Below are 13,470 nucleotides of genomic sequence, written 5' to 3' on the forward strand. Positions count from 1 at the left end.
GGTAGTAGCTGCAGCTTGGAAAGCAATTATGACTGCTTTAAAACTATGGTTACAAAACTGGTCCCACTTCTGGGGATCTCAGTAGAGATTCTTTTGTTTAATGCTAAACTTATTCTGAAACAAGACTGCATGGTACCAAAGTTAGGGCCAGTCCTATTTGAATGCAGAGGCAGTTGTGAGTTATCCTGACTTTATAAACACAGAGAAAAAGTTATTTAAACAAAACTGTGTACCTGTTGGGCTTCCCAGGTGACTCAGTGGGTAAAGAATCTGCTTGGGATGTAGGAGACATAAGAGACACTGGTTTGATCCCTGGGTCAGAAAGATCTCCTGTGGGAGGGCATAGCAACCCAGTCCAATATTCTTGCCTGGAGAATACAATGGACAGAGGAGCCTGGTGGGCTACAGTCCACAGGGTTGCACAGAGTTGGACAAGACTGGGTGACTGAGCACAAATGCACACGTGTACTTTTTAAGATTTTACAATTCCAACTGTCTACTTATATGTAAAGTTTTTTTTTTTGTTTTTTTTTAAAGATGAAATATAAAAAAAAGGAGACGGTTAAACTGCTTCATGGTTGAGGATCTAAAAAAGTTTATTGGGAGAGATGGTTATTAATGAGTTATTAATAAATGTTTCTTTAAGAATGAATGAGTCAATCTCTGTACTCTATCACGGGGAGGTAGAAACAGAATTGGCTGTTGTTAAATGGGAAGAAATGTTCTTGTCACCATTGTTTTCCAGTATTCTCCACCCAATAAAAACAACAAAAAATGATAGCTTTGGGAAGTTATCTATGGTTTAAACTCTGCAGTATCTGTAAAGCTGATCATAAACTGTCAAACAGCACTCATTTGTCAAAATCTAAATTGCACTAAGAATGATGAAAGGGATGGTAAGGTGGTAAGGATTGAGCATGTTTTTTCTCAAGACAATTCCATTTTGTGGGCCTGAATGAAGAAATGATGAAAAAATAAATATTTGCATATTACCAGAAAGAAAAGGAGAATACAAATAGTATTATTATGAGTCTAGCACAGTACAATTTATTCACATTTTAAAGTGATATTGACAATGTTATTAAGATTAAATATATTAATTTCCTTTAGGAATAAGAATATGAATACAGTCTCCAAATTTTTTTTTAATATAAGAAAAAGGGTAAACTCTCTGCAAAAGACCTTTTTCTTGGTTAGAAAAATAATTTGCTTATTATCATTTGCATTTATTGAACCTTAGGCATAATAAGTAAGATAAGTGCTCTGTGTATACAGAAAGTTCTTGATATACCATTATTGTATGCTAGGACAGCGTTCATTCACACACACTAGAGATCCACTATAAAGGTTATTTCTGATGGGATAGGATGAAACTTGAAATAATTGCTTTCATTTCTTTCACAAATTGCTGGAAAATTCCAGGTTCATCTCACCATTTACTGTTTTGAAGAAGCGACAAGAAAAATGGTATGTTCTTGGAAAGAAATATGTCATCAGTGATAAACAATCCCAAACTCAGTCAAGCAAGTAATTCATTGCAGGTCAAAAACTACACCCCTGACAATACTGCACGTGCAGGTAATACATCACATGTCATATCTGAAGGGGAGAATGCTTTTTCTACTACTACATCTTCAAAAATTATTGGTACTTGCTGACATAGAGATGTGAAGGATTTGCAGAGATAAAAGAATGCATTTAAAAGGAATATGCAATATAGCACAACAAAGAAGGAATGCAATTAGAATTCCAAACTCATGAGGAATATTAGCCAAACAAAAATTCATGGTGGAATTTCATTATGAATATTAGTAAATGTTGACCATAAGTAAAGATTAGGTCCAATGAGCAGAAAAGACTCCAAATTTAATGTCAATAAAATTGCACTTGATATTCGTGAAAGGGTAAGGAGAAGAGATTCATCATTCTTGATTTAATCTCATTCTATTTCTCCTCTATCTACTCAACTATAGATGAATTAATCATGAATATAATAATATACTCCTACGCTCACTCCACTCAACTAATATAGCTGCAAAAACAGTGGGGAGGGTATTACCTTCAGTGTTTAATTAAGTATTTAAACAAATAGAGTCAAAATACTGAATAAAAATCTAGATATAAAGATTATCTATATCTATTCTCTTTCCAAGCAAAACTCATGGTATTTCACTGGCTAGATTGGTGAACAAGATGACTCTCTTACTATTATTATTATTATTTGTTTTTCCATACAAGAGCCAGGATTCAGCCATATGGAATAAATTCACAGATTTGGGGCATACCAGATATTTCTGCTAGTCTGTTCTGGCAGAAATGCCTTGTAAATCATTAGTCATATTTCTGCATTTTCAGAAGGCATATGATTGATATGTTTTGTCATCCAAAGTGAAAGTCACTCAGTCATGCTCGACTCTTTGTGATCCCATGGACTACACAGTCCATGGAATTCTTTAGGCCAGAATACTGGAGTGTGTAGCCTTTCCCTTCTCCAGGGGATCTTCCAAACTCAGGGATCGGATCCAGCTTTCCCACATTGCAGGCAAATTCTTTATCAGCTGAGCCCCAAGGGAAGCACAAAACCAAATATTAAATGAAAAGGATGCCTTGTGAAGAATTTATGGACTTTTCCTGCAGGAAATCCCTAAACCACTTGCAGGACAGAGAGCAGCTTTGAACTAAGAGTTAAATTATGCTTGCCTTTTATTGCTCAAAAAAGCAAAATGTAGATACAACAGGAAACCAGAACTTTTATAACTAACTCATACACAGATTTTGCTCTAAACCTAGTTTTAAATATGCAACATAACTATTAATAATTCCATCTTAAAATGGGGTTATGAAATAAATATGACTACCTCTAAGTTACAAATGAGGGATCTTGAGGATAAAGAAGTTAAATATCTTGTTCAAGGCCAAAAGTTCAGTTAATGACAAAGTTATTATTAGAAGACCAGAAAACCTGGTTCCAGCATCAGCATTCTTAACCATTATACTATAGTATTAGAAGTTAAAATACAGACAAATGACAGGAGAGAGCAACAGAAAAGGATTCAGGTGGCGCTAGTGGGAAAGAGCCTGCCTGCCGAGGTCGGAGACTTTAGAGACACAAATTCGAACCCTGGGTCAGGAAGATCCCCTGGAGGAGGGCATGGCAACCCACTCCAGTATTCTTGCCTGGAAAATACCATGGACAGAGAAGCCTGTGGGCTACAGTCCGTAGGGTCACATAAGCAACTTAGCACAGCACGGCACAACCACAGAAAATATCAGCAGAGACTGATTCATCAGTCTAAGAACAGTTAAATTTACATGCTATAAAAGTCACTGAAGGTTTCACTGCTATCTCTTGAAATAATGAGACAACAATGACAGTGGTTGGGCACTAGCTAAACTACAGAAGCTTTCATGATGCCATTCATTTCATGCTATCCTTACAACCCCACAAATGGGTTAAGATGTTGCTAATAAATGAAAGATATTAATTTAAATCTAGGATTGCCTGACATCAAAGGACACTATGACTTCTAACAGATAATGCTGACCAGTGAAATAAATACTTTTCACTGCTTTCACTGTCAGTGGATGGTCATGGGTGTTCAAAAGAAAATGAACTTGTTTACTGCATTAATGAAGACAGGATATGCATAAATACAGTTTATATACTGTTCTTCCTAAAACATTTAAAACCTGATTTAACCTAATTAAATTCAACAAACATCTGCTGATGTTCCATTTAATTAATGTACCAGATTAAATTATTCAGGGGAAACAAAAATGAGATAGCCTCTCCACAAAGCTTACAGTTTACTGAAGGAGTTTAGACAATTGTGCAAAAAAAATAATGTCTCATAAAAGAAAAGCAGAGACTTTTTTTTTTTTTTCTCAAAGAAGTACTAAACGTTATGTGGATACACCTGGATTTAAGATGACAGAAGGAACAGATTTCTACTTCTTAATTTTCTGATAATCACTCCAAAATAAGAAAAATAAGTGAGGGAATGAAAACATAAGCTCCATATTTGATGAAATCAAGATGTTGCTGTAACATCAAAACTTAGTATATGATGGTGGAAAGTAGATGAGGGATTATAATTGACACAGCTGTGCTAATAAAACTCCATATTCTTGTCTTCTGGGTGAAAAACAGATCCAGAGATGGGAAGAGAAAGGGAGAAGACTAGGAACTTTAGTTTGTACTTTTGCCTCTGGCCTTCAAATCCTAAAGGTGAAACTGGACTGAAGTGTGTAGAATATTACTGTATTTAGGCCATGTTAAAATGTATAGAAAGACAATAATATATACAAAGAAAACTAATCAAATGAATACTATAATATAGTATTTGAAGTAGTAAACATTTAGTCATAAAAACGTAAATGAGAGTTTTGTATTAGACTCAATTCATATATTTTGTGTTTTACTTCTGTGACTGGGCAGTAAAAGAAAAAAAAAAAAAAAAAGAAATTAACCAGAATGTACTTTAAAATATTATAAGTGAGCATATTTCACTATTTCACTACTGTACCCAATTTCTTTTTTTATAATCACTTTTTATGTATTTATGTGAGAGGAGCAACCCCACATCCAAGGAGCAGCAGCTGCACTGGCACAGGAGGGCCGAGAGGAGCTACTCCATGTTCAAGGTCAGGAGGGGCAGCCATGAGGAGATAACCCTCGACCAAGGTAAGGAGCAGCTGCTACCCTTTGCTGGAGCAGCCTTGAAGAGATACCCCACGTCCAAGGTAAGAGAAACCCAAGAAAGATGGTAGGTGTTACAAGAAGGCATCAGAGGGCAGACACACTAAAACCATAATCACAGAAAACTAGCCAATCTGATCACAGGACCACAGTCATGGCTAACTCAGTGAAACTAAGCCATACCATGTAGGGCCAACCAAGACAGTCGGCTCATGGTGGAGAGGTCTGACAGAATGTGGTGCACTGGAGAAGGGAATGGCAAACCAATTCAGTATTCTTGCCTTGAGAACCCCATGAACAGTATGAAAAGCAAAATGATAGGATACTGAAAGAGTAACTCCCCAGGTCGGTAGGTGCCCAATATGCTACTGGAGATCAGTGGAGAAATAACTCCAGAAAAAATGAAGGGATGGAGCCAAAGAAAAAAGAATACCCAGTTGTGGATGTGACTGATGATAGAAGCAAGGTCTGATGCTGTAAGAGCAATATTGCATAGGAACCTGGAATGTTAGGTCCATGAATCAAAGCAAATTGGAAGTGGTCAAACAGGAGATGGCAAGAGTGAACGTCAACATTCTAGGAATCAACAAACTAAAATGGACTGGAATGGGGGAATTTAACTCAGATGACCATTATGTCTACTACTGTGGGCAGGAATCCCTTAGAAGAAATGGAGTAGCCATCATGGTCAACAAGAGAGTCTGAAATGCAGTACTTGGGTGCAATCTCAAAAATGACAAATGATCTCTGTTCACTTCCAAGGCAAACCATTCAGTATCACGGCAATCCAAGCCTGTGCCCCACCAGTAACACTGAAGAAGCTGAAGATGAACGGTTCTAGGAAGACATACAAGACATTTTAAAGCACCCAAAAAAGATGTCCTTTTCATTATAGGGGACTGGAATGCAAAAGTAGGAAGTCAAGAAACACCTGGAGTAACAGGCGAATTTGGCCTTGGAGTCAAGAATGAAGCAAGGCAAAGGGTAATAGAGTTTTGCCAAGAGAACACACTGGTCATAGCAAACACCCTCTTCCAACAACACAAGAGAAGACTCTACACATGGACATCACCAGATGGTCAACACTGAAATCAGATTGATTATATTCTTTGCAGCCAAGGATGGAGAAGTTCTATACAGTCAGCAAAAACAAGACTGGGAGCTGACTGTGGCTCAGATCATGAACTCCTTATTGCCAAATTAAGACTTAAATTGAAGAAAGTGGTGAAAATCACTAGACCATTTAGGTATGACCTAAATCAAATGCCTTATGACTATACAGTGCAAGTCTGAAATAGATTTAAGAGACTAGATCTGATAGACACAGTGCCTGATGAACTATGGAGAGAGGATCGTGACATTGAACAGGAGACAGGGATCAAGGTCATACCCATGGAAAAGAAATGCAAAAAGGCAAAATGACTGTCTGAGGAGGCCTTATAAAATAGCTGTGAAAAGAAGAGAAGTGAAAAGCAAAGGACAAAAGGAAAGATATTCCCATTTGAATGCAGAGTTCCAAAGAATAGCAAGGAGAGATAAGAAAGCCTTCCTCAGCGATCAATGCAAAGAAATAGAGGAAAACAACAGAATGGGAAAGACTAGAGATCTCTTCGAGAAAATTAGAGATATCAAGGGAACATTTCATGCAAAGATGGGTTTGATAAAGGACAGAAATGGTATGGACCTAAGAGAAGCAGAAGATATTAAGAAGAGGTGGCAAGCATACACAGAAGAACTATACAAAAAAGATCTTCACGACCCAGATAATCATGATGGCATGATCACTCACCTAGAGCCAGACATCCTGGAATGTGAAGTCAGGTGGGCCTTAGAAAGCATCACTATGAAGAAAGCTAATGGATGTGATGGAATTCTAGTTGAGCTATTTAAAATCCTGAAAATGATACTGCAAAAGTCCTATACTCAATATGTCAGAAAATTTGGAAAACCCAGAAGTGGCCACAGGACTGGAAAATGTCAGTTTTCATTCCAATCCCAAAGAAAGACAATGCCAAAGAAAGCTCAAACTACCTCACAATTGCACTCATCTCACATGCTAGTAAAGTAATGCTCAAAATTCTCCAAGTCAGGCTCCAGTAATACATGAACCATAAACTTACAGATGTTCAAGCTGGTTTTAGAAAAGGCAGGGGAACCAGAGATCAAATTGCCAACATCCGCTGGGTCATCAAAAACCAAGAAAGTTCCAGAAATACATCTATTTCTGTTTTATTGACTATGCCAAAGCCATTGACTGTGTGGATCACAATAAACTGTGGAAAATTCTTCAAGAGATGGGAATACCAAACCACCTGACCTGCCTCTTGAGAAACCTATATACGGGTCAGGAAACAACAGTTAGAACTGTATGTGAAAGAATAGACTGGTTCCAAATAGGAAAAGGAGTACATCAAGGCTGCATATTGTCACCCTGTTTATTTAACTTATATGCAGAGTACATCAAGAGAAACGCTGGGCTGGAAGAAGCACAAGCTGGAATCAAGATTGCTGGGAGAGTATCAATAACCTCAGATATGCAGATGACACCACCCTTATGACAGAAAGTGAAGAGGAACTAAAAGGCCTCTTGATGAAAGTGAATGAGGAGAGTGAAAATGTTGGCTGAAAGCTCAACATTCGGAAAACTAAGATCATGGCATCTGGTCCCATCACTTCATGGCAAATAGATGGGGAAACAGTGGAAACAGTGTCAGACTTTATTTTTTGGACTCCAAAATCACTGCAGATTGTGACTCCAGCCATGGAATTAAAAGATGCTTACTTCTTGGAAGGAAAGTTATGACCAACCTAGATAGCATATTAAAAAGCAGAGACATTATTTTGCCAACAAAGGTCCATCTAGTCAAGGCTATGATTTTTCCAGTAGTCATGTATGGATGTGAGAGTTGGACTCTGAAAAAACCTGAGCACTGAAGAATTGATGCATTTGAACTATGGTGTCAGAGAAGACTCAAGAGAGTCCCTTGGACTGCAAGGAGTTCCACCCAGTCCATCCTAAAGGAGATCAGTCCTGGGTGTTCATTGGAAGGACTAATGCTGAAGCTGAAACTCCAATACTTTGGCCACCTCATGCGAAGAGTTGACACACTGGAAAAGACCCTGATGCTGGGAAAGACTGAGGGCAGGAGGAGAAGGGGAAAACAGAGGATGAGGTGGCTGGATGGCATCACTGACTCGATGGACATGAGTTTGAGTAAACTCCGGGAGTTTGTGATGGACAGGGAGGCCTGGCGTGCTGTGATTCATGGAGTCACAGAGTCGGACATGACTGAGCAACTGAACTGAACTGATGCATTTATGTGGAATATATAAACAACATAAATGACTTATTATCATACTCATTGTTTCTTAACAGATATTGAATATTTTCTCATATAATTAAATATCATTCTTATCTATTAAAGTGCAATTTTTATTAAAAAATGCATAACTGACATCTACATATTTCGGTGTAAATACCAACAACAACTGCTAGAGTACAGGTCCATGGACCCAGAAAGTTCCCTCCTGTCTCTTTGTATGTCACTTCATCTTCAACTGAGGAACCAATTTCGAATTTTTGTGACCATAGGTCAGTTATTCCTGTTCTTGCATTTCGTATAAATTGAATTGTACAAAGTTTACTCCTGTTTTTGGCATCCTTTATTCAGCATCATGTTTACAAGACTCACCTATATTGCTGTGTGTATCTGTAGTTTTTTTCCTTTTTGGTACTGAGTATTAGTCTTTTGTATGAATATACTCTGCTTGTTCAACCATATTTTTTTTTTTTTCATTTATTTTTATTAGTTGGAGGCTAATTACTTTACAATATTGTGGTGGGTATTGTCATACATTGACATGAATCAGCCATGGATTTACATGCATTCCCCATCCCTATCCCCCCTCCCATCTCCCTCTCTACCCAATCCCTCTGGGTCTTCCCAGTGCACCAGGCCTAAGCACTTGTCTCATGCATCCAACCTGGGTTGGGAATCTGTTTCACCATAGATAATATACATGTTTCGATGCTGTTCTCTCGAAACATCCCACCCTCGCCTTCTCTCACAGAGTCCAAAAGTCTGTTCTGTACATCTGTGTCTCTTTTTCTGTTTTGCATATAGGGTTATCATTACCACATTTCTAAATTCCACATATATGTGTTACTTTGCTGTAATGCTCTTTATCTTTCTGGCTTACTTCACTCTGTATAATGGGCTCCAGTTTCATCCATCTCATTAGAACTGATTCAAATGAATTCTTTTTAATGGCTGAGTAATATTCCATGGTGTATATGTACCACAGCTTCCTTATCCATTCTTCTGCTGTTGGGCATCTACGTTGCTTCCTTGTTTTGGCTATTATAAACAGTGCTGTGATGAACATTGGGGTGGATGTGTCTCTTTCAGATCTGGTTTCCTCGGTGTGTTTGCCCAGAAATGGCCTTGCTGAGTCATATGGCAGTTCTATTTCCAGTTTTTTAAAAAATATCCACACTGTTCTCCATAGCGGCTCTACTAGTTGGCATTCCACCAACAGTGTAAGAGGGTTCCCTTTTCTCCACACCCTCTCCAGCATTTATTGCTTGTAGACTTTTGGATAGCAGCCATCCTGACTGGCGTGTAATGGTACCTCATTGTGGTTTTGATTTGCATTTCTCTGATAATGAGTGATGTTGAGCATCTTTTCATGTGTTTGTTAGCCATCTGTATGTCTTCTTTGGAGAACTGTCCGTTTAGTTCTTTGGCCCATTTTTTGATTGGGTCATTTAATTTTTCTGGAATTGAGCTGCAGGAGTTGCTTGTATATTTTTGAGATTAATCCTTTGTCTGTTGCTTCATTTGCTATTATTTTCTCCCAATCTGAGGGCTGTCTTTTCACCTTTCTTATAGTTTCCTTTGTTGTGAAAAAGCTTTTAAGTTTCATTAGGTCCAATTTGTTTATTTTTGCTTTTATTTCCAATATTCTGGGAGGTGGGTCATAGAGGATCCTGCTGTGATTTATGTCAGAGGGTGTTTTGCCTATGTTCTCCTCTAGGAGTTTTATAGTTTCTGGTCTTACATTTAGATCTTTAATCCATTTTTAGTTTACTTTTGTGCATGGTGTTAGAAAGTGTTCTAGTTTCATTCTTTTACAAGTGGTTGACCAGTTTTCCCAGCACCACTTGTTAAAGAGGTTGTCTTTTTTCCATTTTATATCCTTGCCTCCTTTGTCGAAGATAAGGTGTCCATAGGTGTAAGGATTTATCTCTGGGCTTTCTATTCTGTTCCATTGATCTATATTTCTGTCTTTGTGCCAGTACCATACTGTCTTGATGACTGTGGCTTTGTAGTATAGCCTGAAGTCAGGCAGGTTGATTCCTCCAGTTCCATTCTTCTTTCTCAAGATTACTTTGGCTATTTGAGGTCTTTTGTATTTCCTTACAAATTGTGAAACTATTTGTTCTAGTTCTGTGAAAAATACCGTTGTTAGCTTGATAGGGATTGCATTGAATCTGTAGATTGGTTTGGGTAGTATAGCCATTTTGACAATATTGATTATTCCAATCCATGAACACGGTACGTTTCTCCATCTGTTTGTGTCCTCTTTGATTTCTTTTTTTCTGTGTTTTATAGGTTTCTATGTATATGTCTTTTGTTTCTTTATGTAGATATACTCTTAAGTATTCTATTATTTTTGTTACAATGGTGAATGGTATTGTTTCCTTAATTTCTCTTTCTGTTTTCTCATTGTTAGTGTATAGGAGTGCACGGGATTTCTGTGTGTTAATTTTATATCTTGCAACTTTACTATATTCGTTGAATAGCTCTAGTAATTTTCTGGTAGAGTTTTTAGGGTTTTCTATGTAGAGGATCATGTCACCTGCAAACAGCGAGCGTTTCACTTCTTCTTTTCCTATCTGGATTCCTTTCACTTCTTTTTCTGCTCTGATTGCTGTGGCCAAAACTTCCAAAACTATGTTGTTCAAACATATTTTTTGATATATACACACAATTATATTTTATACCTTATTTTTTTACCCTTCAAGGGCACAAAGAGTCAGCATTATTGTGTATCCTAGCACCTAAAACCTCATGGCTATGTTTTTCTTTTTCCTGAGTATGAAAATATTACTAATTAGGAAGTCTCTAAATTTGTTGCTAAAATGATGAAAATACAATCTGTGTTATTAATTCAGTCAAATCAACAAATAACACTTAGCTTCTGCTAGGAATAACTGTAAACCCAAATGTTCCATTATAGTCTTCTTTATTAAAGTGAATTGTGCTTGTTTGGAAACTAGACTAAAAGCTATACATGAAAATAATTGTGTGTGTGTATATATATATAAGAATATAGAAAAATATATATGTATTTTACTGTTTAAAGATATTTAAAGTTATCATATGTTGAAATTTGTCTGTTTTTTCTGCTTTAGTAAAGATTTCTATGAATTATGGTGATGTTGACTTCCTAGGTGGCTCAGTGGTAAATAATCTGCTTGACAGTGCATAAGACACAGGAGACCTGGGTTTGATCCCTGGGTCAGGAAGATCCTCTGGAGCAGGAAGTGACAACCCACTCCAATATTCTTGCCTGGAGAATCCCATGGACAGAGTCTGGCGGGTACAGTACATAGGTTCACAAGAGTCCGACATGACTGAGACTGAGCATCCATGCATGCATATGTTTATGAAACTGGCACCATGGTGAGAATATAGAACAATTCTTTCATCCTCAAAACCTGCCTCAAATAGCCCTACTCTTCCCCCACCTCTACCCATGAAAAGCAATAATCTGTTCATCTCTCTAATTTCATCACTTCACATATGTTATATATGTAGAATCATACAGTTTATAACCTTGGAAAAATGGCTTCTTACATTCAGTATAATGCTGTGGAGATTCATCCAAGTTTTTCTGTGTATTATTGATTTGTTTATTTGTATCAATGAGTTGTATTCCTGTGTATGAATATAACAAAGTTTACCCATTCATTGGTTGAAGGACTTTGGGGTCATTCATGTTTTTTGGCTATTTGAATAAAACTGATCAACATTATCCTCAATGGTGAAAAATTGAAAGCTTTTCCCCTAAAGTCAGGAACAAGACAAGATTGCTCACTATCACCACTATTATTCAACCTAGTTTTTGGAATTTTAGCCACAACAATCAGAGAAGAAAAAGAAATAAAAGGAATTGAGATTGGAAAAGAAGTAAAAACAGTGAAACTCTCACTGTTTGCAGATGGAAAGATCCTCTACATTGAAAACCCTAAAGATACCACCAGAAAATTACTAGAGCTAGTAAAGTTGCAGGATATAAAATTAATACACAGAAATCCCTTGCATTCCTATACACTAACAATGAGAAAACAGAAAGAGAAATTAAGGAAACAATCTCATTCACCATTGCAATGAAAAGAAAATACTTAGTAATAAATCTACCTAAAGAAACAAAATACTATATATTGAAAACTATAATACACTGACGAAAGAAATCAAAGATGACACAAATAGATGGAGAGATATACCATAGTCATGGATCAGAAGAATCAATAGAGTGAAAATGAGTATGCTACCCAAAGCAATTTATAGGTTCAACACAATGCCTATCAAGCTACCAATGGTATTTTTCACGGAACTAAAACAAATAATTTAACAATTTGTATGGAAATGCAAAAAGCTCAAATAGTCAAATCAATCTTGAGAAAGAAGAATGGAACTGGAGGAATCAACCTGTCAGACTTCAGACTATACTACAAATCTACAGTCATCAAGACAGTATGGTACTGGCACAAAGACAGATATATAGATCAATGGAACAAAATAGAAAGCCCAGAGATAAATCCTTGCACCTATGAACACCTCATCTTTGACAAAGGAGGTAAGAATATACAATGGAGAAAAGACAATCTCTTTAACAAGTGGTGCTCGGAAAACTGGTCAACCACCTAAAAAAGAAAGAAACTAGAACCCTTTCTAAGACCACAGACAAAAATAAACTCAAAATGGATTAAAGATTTAAATGTAAGACCAGAAACTATAAAACTCCTAGAGGAAAACATAGGCAAAACACATTCTGACATAAATCACAGCTAGATCCTCTGTGACCCACCTCCCAGAGTAATAGAAATAAAAGAAAAAGAAAAAAGAAAAAAAAAAAAAAGGACATGATTAAACTTAAAAGCGTTTGCACAATGAAGGAAATTATAAGCAAGGTGAAAAGACAGCCTTCACAATAGGAGAAAACAGTAACAAATGAAACAACCAACAAATAATTAATCTCCAAACTATACAAGCAGCTCATGCAGCTCAATACCAGAAAAATAAATGGACCAATCAAAAAATAGCCCAAAGACCTAAACAGACATTTCTCCAAATAAGACATACAGGTGGCTAACAAACACATGAAAAGATGCTCAAAGTCACTCATTATCAGAGTAATGCAAATCAAAACCACAATGAGGTACCATTTCACACAAGTCACAATAACCACCATCAAAAAGTTGATAAACAATAAATCCTGGAGACGGAGTGGAGAAAAGTGAACCCTCTTACATTGTTGGTGGGATTGCAAACTAGTACACTAGTTTGTTACTAGTGTACAAGTACACTAGTACACAAACTAGCCACTATGGAGAACAGTGTGAACATTCCTTTAAAAAAATGAAAATAGAACTGCCATGCAGTCCAGCAATCCCACTGCTGGGCATACACACCGAGGAAACCAGGAATGAAAGAGACTCGTGTATCCCAAGGTTCATTGCAGCACTGTTTACAATAGCTAGG

The 13,470-nt window shown here is 37.0% G+C and overlaps 1 pseudogene; it reads left to right on the forward strand.

Annotated features, from left to right (window-relative positions):
• Positions 1-1,844: 1,844 nt before the first annotated feature.
• Positions 1,845-13,470, forward strand: part of LOC133052710 (rho GTPase-activating protein 17-like) — an 84,826-nt pseudogene continuing 73,200 nt past the window's right edge.

This window comes from Dama dama, chromosome X, assembly GCF_033118175.1.
Source record: "Dama dama isolate Ldn47 chromosome X, ASM3311817v1, whole genome shotgun sequence".
Lineage (NCBI taxonomy): Eukaryota > Metazoa > Chordata > Mammalia > Artiodactyla > Cervidae > Dama > Dama dama.